The sequence below is a fragment of the Camelus bactrianus genome, chromosome 13 (assembly GCF_048773025.1).
Source record: "Camelus bactrianus isolate YW-2024 breed Bactrian camel chromosome 13, ASM4877302v1, whole genome shotgun sequence".
NCBI classification, from domain to species: domain Eukaryota; kingdom Metazoa; phylum Chordata; class Mammalia; order Artiodactyla; family Camelidae; genus Camelus; species Camelus bactrianus.
In genome coordinates, this window is record NC_133551.1 from 53,777,709 (window position 1) to 53,795,673 (window position 17,965).

General features: G+C 46.0%; 1 long non-coding RNA gene and 1 other non-coding gene across 2 annotated transcripts in view; both read right to left on the bottom strand.

The window, feature by feature from the left end:
- The window catches only part of LOC123618280 (uncharacterized), a 77,071-nt gene that overhangs the window by 30,637 nt on the left and 28,469 nt on the right, over nt 1–17,965 (bottom strand). The window contains exon 2 of the long non-coding RNA XR_006726689.2: nt 6,926–6,970. This is a non-coding gene — a long non-coding RNA (uncharacterized LOC123618280). The remainder of the gene's footprint in view (nt 1–6,925; nt 6,971–17,965) is intronic.
- Nucleotides 4,392–4,464, bottom strand: TRNAP-AGG (transfer RNA proline (anticodon AGG)). The gene has a single exon. It is a non-coding gene; the product is annotated as a tRNA-Pro (tRNA).

The window sequence follows — 17,965 nt, forward strand, 5'->3', positions numbered from 1 at the left end:
CTGCTTCATCAATTCTCATAAAGACTGAATGAGTTAGTACATGGAAAATGTTTAGTTAGAATAGTGACTGGAACACAGCAAGCCATATACGAACACGACATGAATCAAAAGTGCTATCAGTTGGTTCCACTGTCCTGGTGTTCAAGTCAGGGTGTGTCCACATAAGAACCCAGGTTCCATTAACCACCTGCCCCCAATGGGTACATGTTGCCTCTCCTCAAATAAAACCCACATGGCCAGCCTCCCTTGCAGGCAGGTCTGGTACGTCACTATGCCTGGCCTCTGAAGTGTGGTGTGGCAGCTTCTAGGACTTGACTTAGAAGAAAGCCGGAGCTTACGTTTTGCAGCCCGTCACCCCACCCTCCAACTTGTTTCCTAAAACACAGGTCTGTCATCTTACACCAGGAGGACAAGAGCTGCTCCCTGGGGATGGGGAGCAATGAGATGCAAGAAGCCTGTGCCCATGGACACCCCGAGCCCCCTCACCAGCCCCAGGCCTCTACATGACAGAAGAAACTTCTCTCTTGTTTAAGCCCCCAGACAAAAAAAATACACTTTCCCTGTTGCCACAAAGTTGGAAACGGGGGCCCTGGACTTGGGCATTCCAGTTGGGGAAGCATTTCTCACAGGTAGCAGCCTTCAAAAATCTCCCAGGTCAAGTCACTTCCAGGAGGGAACCCACATTCTGATGGAGGCCTTGCTCACATCACTAAAACCCACTCGGGGCGCCTTCTTATTCCCACCCAGAAGGACAAGCCTGGGTGTTGTAGGCAACTGGTCAACCCTAACCTAGAGGTCTTGACTCTTACGGATAAGAAGTTTAAGTATGTTAACTTCTGAGGCTCGGCGCCTGGAAGGGTTCCTGGATGAGCTTCTCATGCGGGCCTCTTCCATCAGAAGTCAGGTTTCCTGTTTGTCCTTGACATCATCTGCCATCTTGGGCCAGAAAAACTGAGCCCAACCAGCTAGAGTTCTGTCCCTCTTCAGGTGGTCAAAGCCATCCTCTGGGGCTCGGAAGGGCAGTACTTGGGGGCAACTGGGTCTTTCCTGATTGTTCCCATTGCCCTTGGCAGTTTCTAACCGGTGAGTCTGTCTACCCCAGTCCCCATAACATGGAGGAGTCTTTGGAGAGGGTCCTGCTCCCTCCAGCCAGGCCCCACTGCCGGTAATCTTTCTAAATAAAACAGCTCCTGGGGGTCCCCATCCTCCATCTCAGCCAGGTTTGCAGGGGGCCTGCTCTGGGCCACACACGATGGGGAGGGGGAGCGCTGTACTGGGGCCACATCCCAAACCGCCCTTGAAACAAGTCAGTGGTCCCCATCTCCCAGTTTCTCTGTCCCCTCTGAGCCTGGCATGGACCACACACCTTGGTTCAGTTCCCCCTTGTCCTTTCCCACCTCCACAATCACTTCCCCTGGGAGTCTTCCTGGAGAAGGCCATCTCTGCTTGGCTGCATCCTCTTCCCCAGATCCCCTGGACACTTAGAGCCTCAGCCTATGACACCCGATGTTTGTTCCTCCTGTGACTGTGTCTGGCCCAGTGAGATCACCCAGCGGTTGCCCTCAAGGGTGATGACCGTCTTCTACTTTCTACACACCTTCTCCCCCAGATCCATCCCCTCCACCCCCACCTCCACGTATCTCGTATCTTAGAATCATGGCTGAACAAGCCATTAGTGCGGCCACAGGAGAACCAAAGACCAGACCCAGGACAACACCAGAGGCGCAACTCGGTGGGGCCTCCATCAATAGGACTCTCCCTCCCGCAGACAGAGAGAGAGAGAGGCCCAGCCAGGGGAGACAGCTTACCCCCAGGGCCCGCCCTCCCTTCTGCCCCACCCAGCAAGGGCTCTCTTATCCTCACCTCTCCCCTTCCTCCCCAACCCCAGACGTCGGCCCCCTGACCTGGGATTCCTTCCTATGCTTGTCTTGAGAATTCTCTGCACTTATTTTACAGACATAATAGCTGAGGCCCAGAAAGGGCTACAACTAATTGTAGGTCCCCTGGCTTCTTAGGTGAAGAGCTGGGGTCCCTTGGACACATGCACAACCCCAGCCAAATGCTCTGTCCATCCAGTGAGACAATGTGACCACATCATGTTCCTCCTCCCTTCCTCGCTGCCGGTCAGCGTTTCCTCGCTGTCCCCCATCTTCCCAGCTACTCCTGCTCTGTCTTCTTCAGGACTTTTCCACAGGTCTCGCCCAAGGATCATGGATCCACCCTCCCCTCCTCCCTCTCTCATCAATTTCATCCGCTTTCTTCCCTTTAGCCCATTCCTCTGGGCAAAGGGTCTCCAAAGCCTGCTTCTAGTCCTTTCCTCTTGCTGACCTTGGGTCCTTCCCAAGGTCATCTCTTCCTGACATTGGGGTTGTCAGTGGAACCAACCACGGCTTGTGTCTGAGCTTAGTCCTCCCCTGGAGCTCAGGGGCATCTGAGGGTTCCTAAGTGGGGAGGAAGGGGGCAAGCCACCATGAGAAATGTGCGTGGAGCAGAAAGAGCCTGGGCAGGAGGAGAGAGAGGACCTTTCGAGGCTGTGCTGAGTCTGCCAGTCCTCGGGTCTGTCCCTAGAACTCACATCAGAGCTGTGAGTAGCCACAAGGGCTACTAACAGAGCAACTTTCCCCACGATTTCTGTGATACATGGGGACAGAAGCAGCCTAGCTTCAGTACCCACACAACAAAAGGTGACCCAGACGCAGGGTGGGCGAGGGCCAGGCTGCTCACTTCTTCAAGGAACTCAGTATAACTGGGATGCCTTGAAGTCTGCAGGAATGCTGATGCCACTCTGGCTTTTGGGAGTCTCAAGGGAAAGTACCAAAGTCATGGCAGGCATGGGTGCCCCAGAGAGGGCCCTGGCAGCTGTGATGTGGCGAGGAAGCCTCAGGCAACCTCACAGATGGTGGACGTCAAGGGGGTAGGAGGCAGGAGCAGGAGCTGAGAACACGGCGGATGCCACGAGGTAATTCATGCTGGTCGGCTCTTTAACGAACACCATGCAAAACCCCCTGGAGGCTTCCAGAAATAACTGGACGAGAACTGCAGGCTTCTGGAAATCCTGGTGAACAGATGGGTATAGAAGCCAGCCAAGGACAGGTCGTGACTCTTAAAGTGACCCCAGTGATACCTTTCCCAGGCTGGTGAGGCCTTGTGGGAGACTCTAGACAAAGTGCTTGTGCCCAGTCACCGCCAACATCGTTGATTCCCTTAAAACCGAATCCTTCTTCCAGTGAGGCTCTTGTGTGATTGTCCAGCTGCCCAGGTTCAATGCTATCATCAAGAGTTCACGTGTGTCAAACATCTACTCTGTGGCAGACCCCATGCTAAGTAGTTTCCAGGAATTATGTTCATTAATCCTCATGGCAACATTTGAAAGTAGATACAATGAAGATCCCTATTTACAGCTAAAGAAACTCAGAAAAATTGTATAATTTGCACCAGGTTCCTGAGCAAATGATAAGCAGAGCTAAGATATAGAGGCAGTCTGGCCGCAGAGCCCTCGGTCTCCACCAGCATCCTACATCATCCTCAGTTAATGGCTAATTCTTCCCCTGCTCCCCCACATCCTCTTGTTATTGATGCTGCTGCTGCTGTCAATGTTTTAAAATCCACATATGCTTCGTTTTTTCCCAAAAGGACATGAGATGGCTTTACAATAGGAAAGATTAATTCACTCAACAGATTCATACTGCTCAAGGGGAAAAAAAAGCACTCTTAAGGGTTGCTGTAGGTGCTGTGATTGATCCTGAAACTTGGCTTTGAGCTTCCTGGCAGCCAGGGCAAAAAAAATGAAACACTAAGTTCCGACATTCTTATTATCAGAAAGGAGGAAGCAGATCAGTTCCTCCAGAGGGACAAATATTTCCAGGAACCAGTTCTGAAAGAGGCTTCTCATGTGGGGCCTCATGTCGGGGACATGGTGTGACATAATAAAAAAGCAATCTTCTGAACAATTTGATGGCAAGAGCAGATGGAGGACTTTCAGTATAAACAGAGAGGGCATCATGCAGTCTTGGAAACAGCAGACTCAGGGTCCCCAGCATGTGGAATGCCTGTAGGCTAGAGCTCAGAAAAACTAGAATTTCCCCCCATGTGTCTAAGCTCTTGCTGGGTTTTGTCTTTTGAAAACAAAAAGCTGTATTTGGTTGTCTGATACATCCCAAAGCACTATGGAGTGGGAATGGGACAAAGCCACAGGCTATGGACACCAGAGATGCCCCAAAAAGGGTAGTTCTATTCTGAAATTTGAGGTTTCATGCACACACTCATTTATCAGGTATTTATTGTATCCTTTTTTTTCTTTTGTTATTTAATTATTTTTTATTTAATCAATTTATCTTGTTTGTTTTGGGGGGGAGGTAATTAGGCTTACTTGTTTGTTTATTTATTTTTAATGGAGGTACTGGGGGTTGAACCCAGGACCTCCTGCATCCTAGGCAAGCACTCTGCCACTGAGCTATACCTTCCCCCACATTGTGTCCTTTTAGTGCTAGCTTTTGCACTAGATGGAGTGAATGAAATAACACAGGATTCCTAACCTCAAGGAACTCAGGATAAAGAACCTAGATTTTTTTTTTCTTGAGCACCTAATATGTGTCAAGCACTAAGATGGGAGCTTTGCATATGGCATCTCATTTAATATTTCTAACGAACCTATACAATAAGTATTATTATTGCCAACCACAGCACAGGACCAGACAGAAACTGAACCCCATAGTACTGGGCCTCACACAACAGCACATGCCCAACAAGGAGGCCAAAGACCCATCAGCTTCTCCATGTCCAAAATACCTCATCTGGTTGTAGGAACTTCCTTGTTCCAAGCTCTGGTGGGGAACCCCAAGTCAACAACATCAAATGATGTCCTCATATATGAAAATGCTCCTAATCAACAAATAATTTCAGGCAAGAGAAATTTTAAGAGGGAAAAAAGCCTCTGTTCAATGCAACAAATGTTTATGGAAAACTTCTCCAAGCCTGGATTTGTGCCAGGCAGTGTGGATACCCAAAAGAGTAAGAAGCCATCTCTGACTTCAAGCCATCTCTGACTTCAACTTCCCTAGTTGAGTGGAGCATGAAATACATAAATGGTAACTTTCAACATGATTTGATGGCTGCTAAAAATAAGGTAAGCCCAGGGGCTTTGAAAAGACAGATGAGTCTTCCCTGGAGGGCAGAAGAGTCCTCCAACCTGAAGGAGGACTGGGGAAGGCTTCCTGGAGGTGGCAGCACATAAGGTGAGTCTTACAGGATGAATAAGATTTATCCAGGTGGAAGGAAAAATAGTGGTAGGGGAGATAGTTGAAAGGGAATTTCAGGCAGTAGAAAGAGCTTGAGCAAGGTAAATAACATGGAGAGAGACTCAGGGGGAGAGGGTAGGGGGAAAAAGTTAATAATTAACAGAGCATAGTATTCAAGGCTAGAAGCCATGAGGATGAGATTAGACAGACTAGCAGGGGCCAAGTTTCGAGGAGCTTGGACTTTATCCTGAGGATAGTAGGGATTGTTAGAAGGTTTTAACCAGGGAAGTAACTTGATCACAGTTGTGCTCTGGGAGCTTCTCCCAAGCATCAGTGTGGAAGATGGTTTTATAACCTGGAGAAAGGAAGAACATGTAAGTTACGAGAGAGAAAGTAGGGAGTTGCATGAAAAGGAGAAAATCTCTTTCAGCACCACTGTAGATATTGGGCCCTTACACTGCAAATCAACCAGCAACTTGAAAGAAAGTGCCTTTTAGAGCACTACTAGGCATGCAGGAATAAGGGACTGCTTCAAGTGCTCTGGCACCATCAGCAGAGAAATAGAAAAAACTGAGTTTTCCCCATTTGGATGGGAAGGGAACTTTAAGAAAACAAGAGAGTGAGAGCAAATGCTACTGTTAGGAGACCAAGACTGGGATAGATGCAAAACGGGGGCCGTCACCTTGGCATTAACCCAGGACTCTCCATAGTGACTAGGACAAGCCAGGACAGCTGCGCTAAAATTAGAAGGAAAAAAACAAACTTAGGATGAAAAACATTATTAAAGATAGAAAAGGTCAATATATAAAGATCAGAATTTTACTTTTCCTGGAAGACAGAGCAATTCTAAATCTGCATGTACTTAATAAAATAGCATCAAAAAATAGAAAGCAAAACGTGATAGAACTACAGGAGGAAATAGAAAAACCCACTACCACGGGGATAGATTTGAATCCGCACTTCTCCATTACTGGCGGGTCAAACACATTGTGTTGGCAAGTCAGAGGGTTTGAACAATATAACAAGTTGAGTTTAATGGAAATCTATGGAACTCTGTATTCAACTACACTTCTCAAGTACACATTTCTTTTAAATTATTTTAATTTGTCATGTACGAGGTTATAAAGCAAGTCTCAATCCAAAGAATCATCATGTACAGATCATGTTTTCTAAACGCAACGCCTTTAAATTAGAATTCAATAAGAAACATGCATTTTTAATTCCCATAGATTTGGAAATTTTTTTTTAAGTTTTCTTCTAAGTAATTCATAATTCACAGAAGAAATCATATTGGAAATTTTAAAACACTTAGAACAGAATAATAGGGAAAACAATGCCTACCAAAATTGTGGGACAGAGCCAAAGTAATATTTCTAGTAAAATGAAGAGCCTTGAAAATTTCTGTTAGAAAAGATGAAAAGACAAAAAAATTAATGAACTAAAGCCCAACTTTAAGAAGTTATAAAAAGAACCATAGAATAAACCCAAAGAAAACAAAATCACAAAAAAGGAATAAGTGCAGAAGAGAAATTAATTAAATCAAGCAAATAAAATCAAATTAATGCAAAGTAAAATAAAACCAAAATCAGCAATCAAAAATTGGTTTCTTGAAAAGATTCATAAAAAGACAAACCTCTGGCAAGATTGATCAATAATAAAAGAGATTAAAAAACTAAAAATAGACTTACCATATGATCCAGCAATCCCACTCCTGGGCATATTCCTGGAGGCAACTGTAATTCAAAAAGATACATGCATCTCAGTATTTACAATACAAGACATGGAAACAACCTAAATGTCCCTAGACAGATGCCTGGATAAAGAAGATGTGGTACATATATATAACGGAATAGTACTCAGCCAAAAAAAAAGAATAAAATAATAACATTTGCAGCAACATAGATGGATCTGGAGATCGTCATTCTAAGTGAAGTAATGCAGAAAGAGAAAGAAAAATACCATATGATAGCACTTATATGTGGAATCTAAAAAAAAAAAGACACAGATGAATTTATTTACAAAACAAAAACAGACTCACAGACATAGAAAACAACTTATGGTTACCAGAAGGGAAAAGGGGTGAGAAGGGATAAATTGGGAGTTCGAGATTTGCAGATACACACTACTACATATAAAATAGATAAACAAGTTTATACTGTATAGCACAGGGAACTACAGTCGATATCTTGTAGTAACCTACAATGAAAAAGAATGTGAAAACGAATATATGTATGTATATGTATGACTGAAACATTATGCTGTACACCAGAATTTGACACAACATTGTAAGCTGACTATACGTCGATTAAAAATAGGAAAAGTTAAAAATAAAATACCTTAGAAGAGCAAAACCCCAAGAATAGATACTGCTGGCGAAGAAAAATAAGGCAAGGGAATGTGCTTTACCAAATATCACAGTTAAAGCAATTGTAATGATATGGCATTGACATAGGGATGGTCAAATAGATCAATGGGACAGAATGGAGAGCCTCAAACCAAAAGCATACAGAAACGTGATACATGACATAGATAGAAGTAGCACTGCAGATCACTGGGGAAAGGAAGAGCTATTAAATATGTGAGTAACTGGATAGCCACAAAGGAAAAAAAAATGAAATTGGGTCCTTTTCTCCAACCATATATGATACCAGTACTAAGAGGATTAATGCCTTAAATCTGAAAGGTAAAACTTTTAAACTCAAAGAAGAAAATACAAGAGTATGTGGCCTCAGAACAGGAAAGGTTTTCCTCAACAAGGTAAAAAGCATCATCCAAAAAAGAAAATATTCATAAATTCAGTTACATTAAAATTAAGAACTTTCATCCATCAAAACATCACAAAGGAAATAAAGACAAGCCACCAACAGGGATAAATTATTTGCGGCATACACAACTGACAGCCCAGCTGAAAACATGAGCAAAAGACATGAACAGCCATTTCTCAGAAGTGGAATTTGGAAGACTGATCAATGTGGGAAAAGAAAATCAACCTCATTAGTAATCATTAAAAAGCAAATTACGACAACATGAGCTACAGTTTTACACCATGCCGGCAAAAATGCCGAAGTCTGACACCACCAAGGGTTGGTCAATGGGAACATTTACACCCGGCTGGTGGGAATTAGCACAAGCGCCTGGGAAAATAAGATGGTGCCAATTGTTAAGTTTGAACATTTGCATATTCTACTTGTCCAGCAATTCTTATTGGAAAGAAACTCATGGACTTATGCAGCAGGAAAGAGGTACAAGAATATCCCTAGCAGGGAAAAAAATGGAAACTACCTCCACACCTATGAATAAGAAATGGATAAAGCTGATTTTTGGTATGGCTACACAATGAACTCTACAGAGACGAAAATGGAAAAGCTTCCCTCACCCATAGCAACATGGCAGAAATACAATGTTGAGAGAGAAAAACAAGTTGCAGAAGACCGCATTCAGTATGATAGCATTGTGATAAAGTTCAAAAACGATCAAATCAAACAATACATTGTTTACAGAAACATACATATGTGGGGAAGGGTGTAGCTCAGTGCTTGAGTGCATGATTAGCGTGCACGAGGTCCTGGGTTCAGTCCCTAGTACCTCCATTAAAAATAAATAAATATATAAATAAACCTAATTAATTATCTTCCCTCCAAAAAACGAAATTTGTTTTAAAGAAACATATCTATGTGATAACTATATTTTTAAATAGAAAAGAAATAATAAATACGAAACTCAAGATAGTGGTTACCTCTGGGGGCTGAGGAGACAGTGAGGTAGACTAGGAAGGGATTTACAAGTGGATGAGAAGACATGGGTGATGTCCTAGATCTTTGCTTTCCAATATAGTAACCATGAACCCCATGTGGCTATTTTGATTTGTATTTAAATTAATTAAAATTAAATAAAATTTAAAATTCTGCTCTTCAAGTCGTGCTAGCCAAATTTCAAGTGCTAAGTAGCCACATGTGGCTGGTGGCTACTCAACTGGACGGCAAAGATTTATAGAACATTTCCATCATCACAGAAAGTTCTACTGGACAGCTGTGTGCTAGACCAGAGTTTGGTAAATTTTTTTGTAAAGGGCCAGATGGTAAGCATTCTGGCTTTGAGGAACATAAAATCTCTGTCACAACTCTATTCTGATGTTGTACCTCCAGGGCAGCCACAGACAACATGTAAATGAATGGATGTGACTGGGTTCCAATAAATCCTTATTTACCAAAACAGGCAGGGCACCGGAGCTGGCCTGCCAGCCAGTTTGCCGACCTCTGTTATAGATCTTAAGTTGGGTGATCGGTTGGCAGATGATTATTTTATCATCTGTCATAATTTTCAAGCATTCTTACAGATCAAATATTACACTATACATTTTAAAATATATATCTAGAGACAATTGAAAAAATCTGAATAAGAGCTGTAGATGAGATAATACTATTGTAACAATATTAATTTCCTGATTTTACCATTGGACTGTGATCATGCAAGATAATGTCGTTGTTTTTAGGAAATACTATGGGTAATGGAGGGTCACAAGGGCAATTTACTGTCCAACGGTTCAGAAAAAAATTCGTGTATCTATGCATGTATATATCAAAACACCACAGATTGGGTGGCTTAAACAATAGTTTACTGGACACTAGAAGTCTAAGATCAAGGTATCAGCAGGGTTGGTTTCTTCTGAGCCCTCTCTGCTTGGCTTGCAGATAGCCACCTTCTCCCAGTGCCCTCACATGGTCTTCACCGTACATGAGCATCCCTGGTGTCTCTTCCTCTTCTTGTAAGGACACCAGTCATACTGGATCAGGCCCCTATGTTCATGGCTTCATATTAACTTAGTCACCTCTTTAAAGACACTACCTCCAAATACAGTCACTTTCTTCTAGGAGTTGGAACCTCAACATTTTAATTTTGGGGGAGACACAACTGAGCCCATAAAAGGTAGGTAGGTAGGTAGATAGATAGGTAGGTAGGTAGGTAGGTAGGTAGATAGATAGATAGATAGATAGATAGATAGATAGATAGATAGATAGATAGATATAGATAGATAGATAGATAGAGATAGATAACAAATTTGGTAAAATGTTAAGAATTCAGGTAAAGGTGAGACAGAAGTTTTCTGGACTATTCCTGCAACTTTTCTACAAACCTGAAATGATCTCAAAATTAAGAACTTAAATACACATATATGTAATTATAAACACTTATAATAAGGCTAAAAATTACAACTACAATTTTACAATGGTGTATAATGTTATTCTTCAATAAAAATTTTACTTAAAAAAATTAAGTCAAAAAAGATGAGAGGTTGATGCTGGCAAATCCAGCAGCCCAGAGGAAGGAGAGGACTGGGAAGAATCTGGTGATCAGAAGGCTGTGTGTGATCTGGAGAGAGACGTTCCTATGGAGGGAGGTGGAGGAAGCTAGACTGAAGTGGAAGGTAAGGAAGTGGAAATAGCAAATGCTGACAACCCTTTACAATCATTTGGCTGTGAATGGGAGAAGAGAGGGTAGTACCAAAAAGGAAATTCTGCTGAAGGAATGGAAGAAAATGGATCATGGTGCAATGCTGCTGGCAGAGCCACGGAGCAAGGGAAGCCCAGAAGCAGCACGGTATAGACACAGTGGTCATGCGCACAGAACCTGGAGTCAAGCTGCCAGGACTTGGAACCAGATCTTGTCTCTGCCATTTGCCAGCTCTCTCAGTTTTCCTGTCTTTGGTCTCTGGAGTGGGGGTGGTGATAACAGACCCTATCCCACAGAGTAGCCAGAAAGGTTAATAAGTTAATAAATGCAAAGTGTTTAAAGCAGAGCACAGCACCCAGGAAGCACTCAGTAGAGGAATATGTGGTAGTTATTATTAGTACAAAAGCGGGGCGTGGGGGGTGGAAAGGGTGATGAAGATCGCTAGGGAAATGGGAGGAACTTGGAAGAGGGGTGGAGGGAGAAATTGGTTCTGGACCATGGGAGGGATTCTTCATCTTGGAAAAGGCCAGGATAGGTATGTTTGAGAGTCAGAAAATCAAAATTAGACTCTTTACTGGCCAATTGAGAGTTGATCGATGGGGGGAACTTTTGAGAAGGGGCCTTGAGTGTCTCAAAAGCTGAAGGGAGAGTTTGGGGACAGAGGACAAGAACAGAGTTTGAGGGGTGGTTTGAGGGCCCAGGAGAAGTCAGGACCAGGCACTTGTCTGATCTTCCATGAGGGTTTTCACAGACCCCATGCCAGGACAGGGTGAGGTGAGGTGAGGAGGGGGAGACAGCCAATGACAGCCTGACCTAGAAGGCTCTTGTGGCCAGGGAGGTGGGAGGACAGGGCTGCAAAGGTACTGAAGGTACAGGTCAGAGTCATCAGTGAGTGAACGCTGGGCTCCTGAGGGAGAAGGAAAGGAAGAAAGGTGAGAAGGGGGTTAACAGACAAGGAAATCGAGGAATTGGGGCCTGGAGGCCTCTCTGAGCTCAGGGAGCAAGAGCTGAGGGCTCGGGGGTGACAACTAGATGGACAGAGAGTGGTGGTCAAAGAGACGGGTGTTAGAGCGTAAGGTTTTAGAGGTTGAGCAGTTCCAGGTGACACTGGGGTCCATGATGTGACCACAGTATTGGTGGATAAAGTGGAAAAGCCATTGGAGGCGACTGGTCAAGGAACGGAAAGAACCAGGGTGTGGGTGCATCATCCATGAGGCTGATAAGGCACCCCCAGATGGGGCAGGATGGCAGCTGAGGGGAAGACTCTGAAGCAGGCACCCAGGTCAACAGAATGCGGCTGAGTGAGTATAGAACAGGGTGATGGGGTTAGGGTAGAGGGTGACGCAGCTCCAAGGGCAAGATCCACATCTGGACACACCCCTGGGATCAAGAGGAAAAATCCAACCATACTCCTGGCTCCTATCATACCTGGAGTTTGGCGAAAAGAGCTGCCTCCATTCACAAGGGCCGCAGGGAGGAAGTGTGTTGTCCTTAGGGATAGGAGGCAGAGGTTCTGTGAAAAGCCTGAGGGTGTGGAAGGTTTACTTGGCAAAGACCATGACAACCTGGCTTTTGGCTCACACACTATCCCCAGGCCCAAGTGCAGGGCCGGGTTGGCAGTAGGTGCTCGAAAATATTTGCTGGATTGATGAGTGGGTGAGCAGATGGGCAAGTGGGTGGCAGATGGATGAGTGAGTGGATGGGGGTGATGGATAGATACATGGATGGATGGATGAGAGGGCAGATAGTTGAGTAAGTAGATGGAGAGATGGATGTATGGATGGATGGGTGAGTGAGAGGATGAATGGAAAGAAGAGTGAGATGGTGGGACATGTGTGGAGGTGGGTGAATAAATAAGTGAAGTGAATGAATTGAAAAAACTGAACATTCCAGGAAACAGGACAACAGCCTGGAAGGTCAGAGAGGTGACAGAGGTCACAGGCCAGGCCTTTCCCCAGCAGCCTCGACTACTCATTAGAAAAGCTACACCCACAAGGAGGTTGCAAAAACCATTATCACTGCTCCCTGAGGGCCCCCAGCGCAAAGGCTCACCTGTGGGCAAAAGCCCCCACCCGTGGCCCAAAGCCCCCACCCGTGGCCCCTGGGTCTAGACTGGAAGCATAGAGGACATAGGACTAAGGGAACAGACTGGCTTGGTCTGGTGACCCCCTTCCCTCTCAGGATCAAGGCCAAGCACCCTAGGAAGCAGGAGAAGAATGCAGACCCCAGGTTCTCATCACAGAAGTTTATGGACCTGGCTTCGCCTCTGTCATGCCTTTAACAGATTATACGACTTTTCCTGGCTACTCTTCCTGACAAGACTTTCAGGAAAAATGCCCCTGTCTTCTCCCTTCTGCCTGCCCACCCCAGTGCATGGGGACATGAACCAGCTGCCTGGATCCAGTTACCTCACTGAAGGAAACCCATGATCAGGGCAGAAGCTGGCCTGGCCTGGGGGCTCTCTTCCAGCCACAGGGTTGCCAAGGAGATAGATTTCCTCCAAGCCAAGATAAGCATCTGAGCTTTATCTCACCTCAGCCTCTGATCCCCCACCACCACTAGGACCATACCCGCTCCCCAGACACACCACGGCAGGCCAAGCCCGGAGAGCAGAGATAAGGTCCTCCTGGCCAGCAGACCGCAAGCAGGAGATGGAGGCGGGGATCTTCCCTTTTGCCCACTCAAAGCTAGAATTCTGCTTCCTTCCTTAGAAGCGGGCCTCCAGAGAGTATCTGGGCAGCCATCCCAGCCTCTTCTCAGGTGGGGGCCCTGCTTTTCACCCTCTAGTATTCAGCAATGATTACATCCTAATTGATTTATCTCTCATTTTGGGCACTAATCAAAGGCAGAAAATCCAGCCAATCTGAGCATCAGGGAAGCAGAAGAGTGCATTACAGTAAAAAAGATTTTTCCAGATCTCTTAACAGATAAACTGATGGCCACTGGGGATCCTTCAGGCCTGAAGACCCAGATCCAACATCCAAATTGCTCAGCACCCTATCATAGACACCTCCCCCAAGCCAGGCCCTTGCTGGATCCTGGGGTCACAGATCCGGTCCTGGCCTTCATGGAGCACCTGGGAGCCTGGATGAGCAGTACCTGACCCAGCCTGGGGAATCCAGGGAGGCTTCACAGAGGAGATGACATTTCAGCTGGGTTTTGAAGGATGAAAGTGATTTCTTCAGACACAAAAATAAGGGGGATGGGCCTTCTAAGCAGAGGGAAGGGTGTGGGAAAGTCCTGGAGCCACGAAAAAGCAGCACCTGATTGGACAGTGATGGTAAATGAAATGGCTGGGATCTCAGGCCCTTGAAGGGGAAGAGGAGATTGGGAAGGGACTATGGAGAGATGAGGCTCCAGTGTAGGGAAGGAGTTCCAGGTACCAGGTTTTCAAGAGAAAAGCTGGAGGAGCTCAGGCGGGGGCATGTGTAGTTGGGGGATCTGTGTATTATCAGTGGGGAGATGGGGGTCTGAGAGATGCTGCCCAAGGTCATGCAGAGTCAACGTTATCTCTGGGTCTGGAATGCAGCCCTGCCCCCGCCCCAGTCCCCCACTAATCCCAGGCCTGTGCTGCCTCTTCCTGCCTCCTTAATAGCCTCCATGCACACTCTTTCCATTCCAGCCTCCATGCCTTTGCTCTTGCTGTTCCCCTGCCCAGAATACCCTTCCCTCCTCTGTACAAACCACACCCATCCCTCAAGTTCTAGCTGGAGTCCTACCTCAACCAGGGGCCTGAAGCAGAGATCCAGGGTCAGAGGTGGGTGGGGGTCAAAAGAGAGGTGGTGAGTGTGGCAGAAAGTGTAGAGACCTGATTGAGAGCACAGCTCTGCTGAAAGTGAGCTGTGTGACTTGGGGCACATAACTTTCCCTCTCTGGGCCTCAGTTTCCTGCCTTTTCAGAGGAGAATAAGGAAAGGTCCTTATCCTCAGGGAGCTCACAGTCTAGAAAGGACCATAAGGTAAAAAAAGGACCTGTGACTTTCGAGGTGTATCAAATGCCTTGAGTATGCAAATGAGGGGAAAGTTTATGGAGAAACATTTAGGGGCATTTTCTCTGAACCTTGAAGAACAGGTAAAATTTCACGTAGTAGAGATGGAGGCAGAAGAGGGCCCACCAGGCAGAGAGCACGGCCTGAGCAAAGGCTGGGAGGCGGAAAGTTTAGGGTGTGTTCAGGGAAGAATGAGTGTCCCGGTTCTGGTTCCTTCTGAGTCAACAGTTCAGGCGCTTTTTGTAAGCGGGCAGCCCAGGCCGGGCAGCCTCCAGTAAACACCTGTTTGCACAATCGAGGTCACACACAGGGGCATGCTTGCACAATGACCTGTTTGCACAATCTCAGCCGACTGCTGTATTCCAGCCAAACTGGCTGCTGGTGGAGTAGCTGAGCCTTCACTTCCGGACACTCACCCCAGCTGGCCCACCTGGTCTCTGCCCAGGGTCCTTCAGGAACAGGCTGCTCCTTGACCCACCCAGCAGCCCATACATCACAGGCAGTAACAGAAACAGAAACCATCCAACCCTCAGTAGGGCTGCTGAGAATGAGGTCCCCTCCCCAGGGCTCCCTGACTGGGGTTTCCAGGCCACAGAGGCCAACAGACCTGATGGAGGAGGGGGCAGGGCAGGAGGGCTGGAGGAGGAAGTACCCACAAGGCAGACACTACGTGTGAGTGAGGGGATGACTCCACATCTGCCTTGTGCTTTCCAGCTCACCAGAGTAAACATTTATTGAGCATTTACTGTGTGCCTAGCTCCATTCCATGAGCCTCAACCACATTATTTCTCCCAATAATCCCACGAAGCAAATATTAATATTATCCCCATTTTAAAGATGATGAAACCAAGGCTCAGAGAGGTTAAACAACTTGCCCAGGGTCACATAGCTAGTAAGTGGGAACCTAAGCAGTCTAACTCCTCAGCCTCTGCTCTTAATCTGTCTATATGCTAATCCCTCTTCCCTGAGGAAAGTTCTTCCTTAAATCTAACTTTCATTGCAGCTGCTGCAGCTCCATTTCCTAGTGCAGGTCCTTGGTGGAGAATGGAGTACAGACGAGATCAGTAAAATCTTGCTCTGACATATTGAACTATGAGGAGGGGAAAAAAATAAAGGAATTTTCTTGAACACCTACTATGTGCTTGTTATCGTGCTAGGCTCCATACCTCCCATAGCTCATTTAATCATCACAAAACCCCTGGGAGGAATTATTATCCCTGTGGCAGATAAGGAAACTGAGGCTTGGAGAGGGTAAACAGCTTCTCCAAGATTCCACAGCCCAGTAGACATGCATTGAGAATTCCCTGTGTGCCCTATGCTGAGGCTGGAGGCAGAGATGAGAACATGGTTTCTGCCCTCAGGTTGTCCACAGTCTAATGGAGGAGACAGACAACTAACAACTACCACAGCATCACAGGATCACCAAAGAGGGAGGGCGCCTGACCCAGCCAGAGAGATGCTTAGGGCAGGTGAGATGTCTGAGCCCTGGCAGAGGCAGGACTCGGCCAGCGGGAGGTGACAGGGGATCAGACCAGGCGGAAGTCTGCAGTGCCTCCATCTGAGGGGTGCAGAGACCTGGCAAAGGCAGGGAATTTCAGAGCTGTTGACAAGACTGAGAGCTCCCTCTAGGCAGGAACTAAGGCTGCTTTTTCTCACCTTTGTACTCCAGCATCTGCTCGAAAAACATGTTTTCTGAATGATAAACGAAAGGCCCATTCTCCATTAGGAACTGATTGGATGTGCAAGTGTGGGAAAAGGGTCTGATGAATGACTCCTGGATTGGGTGACTTGGGGAGTGGGGATGGTGGTATAATTTACCAAGCTGAGGTCTATGGGAGCTGGGGACAGTTGGGTGATGTGAAGGGGGAAGATTCAACTATTCAATCATTCACATTAAATATTCAACAAATATTTAGTGAGGGCTCACTATGTGATGGACAGTGTTGAAGATACTAGATAAAGTTTTAAATGAAACAGGCTAAAACCTTTGCCCTAATGGAGTTTTAGTTCTAGTGGGAGCTGGGGCAGGGTCAGCCAGTGTCAGATGATGAAAAGTATAATGGGGGAAAGAGGGCTAGGGTGGTGGAGTTGAAATTTTTTTTAAGGGTGGTCAGAGAAGGCCTCAATGAAAAGGTGACATTTGAGCAAAGACCTAAAAAAGGGGCAAGAGTGACCTATGTAGTTATTTGAGGGAAAAGAGTCCAGGAAAAGGAAACAGCAAGTGCAAAGGACCTGAGGCAGGAGGGAGCCTATCAAGTCCAAGAAATAACAAGGAAAGGAGAGTGGCTGGAGCTGGACAGCAAAGCAGCAACGCGGAAAATAATAATAGGAGAGGGGCCAAGGAGGGAGTAGGGCTTTGTAGGTCACTGAAAGGGCTTGGACTTTGAGTGAGATGAGAGCCATTGAGGGTTTGAGGCAGAGGATAACATGACCTGACTTCCGTTTGATCAGTACCACATTGGCCACTGAAGAAACACTAGACAGGTGGAGGGACAAGGATGAACAGCAGTGGGGGAGTAGGGAGGGGGCTACCGCAATGATCCTGGTAAGAGAAAGGCTGGCTTAGAGCTGGCTGGTATTGGCTTAAGTGATATTTAGATTTCCAATTTTTCATCAGGAATATATTCAACATATGGCCAAGCTGTACTTTACAATGAATCCCTGTCTACTCAGGATTCTGCTTATATTTTCAAAGAAGCGTTAATGGGATTTGCTGAGCACATGGGGCCTCTGGGATACCTCAGGGAGGTTACTGCAGACGGTTGTATATTCCAAACTGGAACCAGAAGTGGAGCCCAGGTCTGCCCCATGACAACAGACTCAGGAGCCCACTTTCCCTAAAAAGGATCGTAAGCTACACCACTCTGCCAGTCTGTTGGTACCTAACCTTTATTGGGTCATAACTCCAATAAACTATGAACAGACTGAAACCTCTTCAGAAAAATGTACAGAAAATTACTAGTAAACAATTACAGGAGAATTGTGGATACAGAAAGTGGAGGATATAAAATATAGTCTACTTCACTCAATGAAAAAACATTCAGTTAAGCAGAACCACTGTGAGTGAACGTTGCCAATTTCTAGTAAGCCTATGAAGAACCAAGCCTCACAGGTGACCCCCTGCCTTGTTCCCAGAGTCCCCATTTCTCTTTCTGCCTGGCCTTTGGGCCGTGGTGGGGAACATGCAGTGAAGAGGGCAGCGGGGAAGAAGGTACCATGTTACAGAATTCCCTGTAGCCCTCTGAATACCGGGAAGCACCCCAAGGCTAGTGCTGAAAAGAGGCTTAGG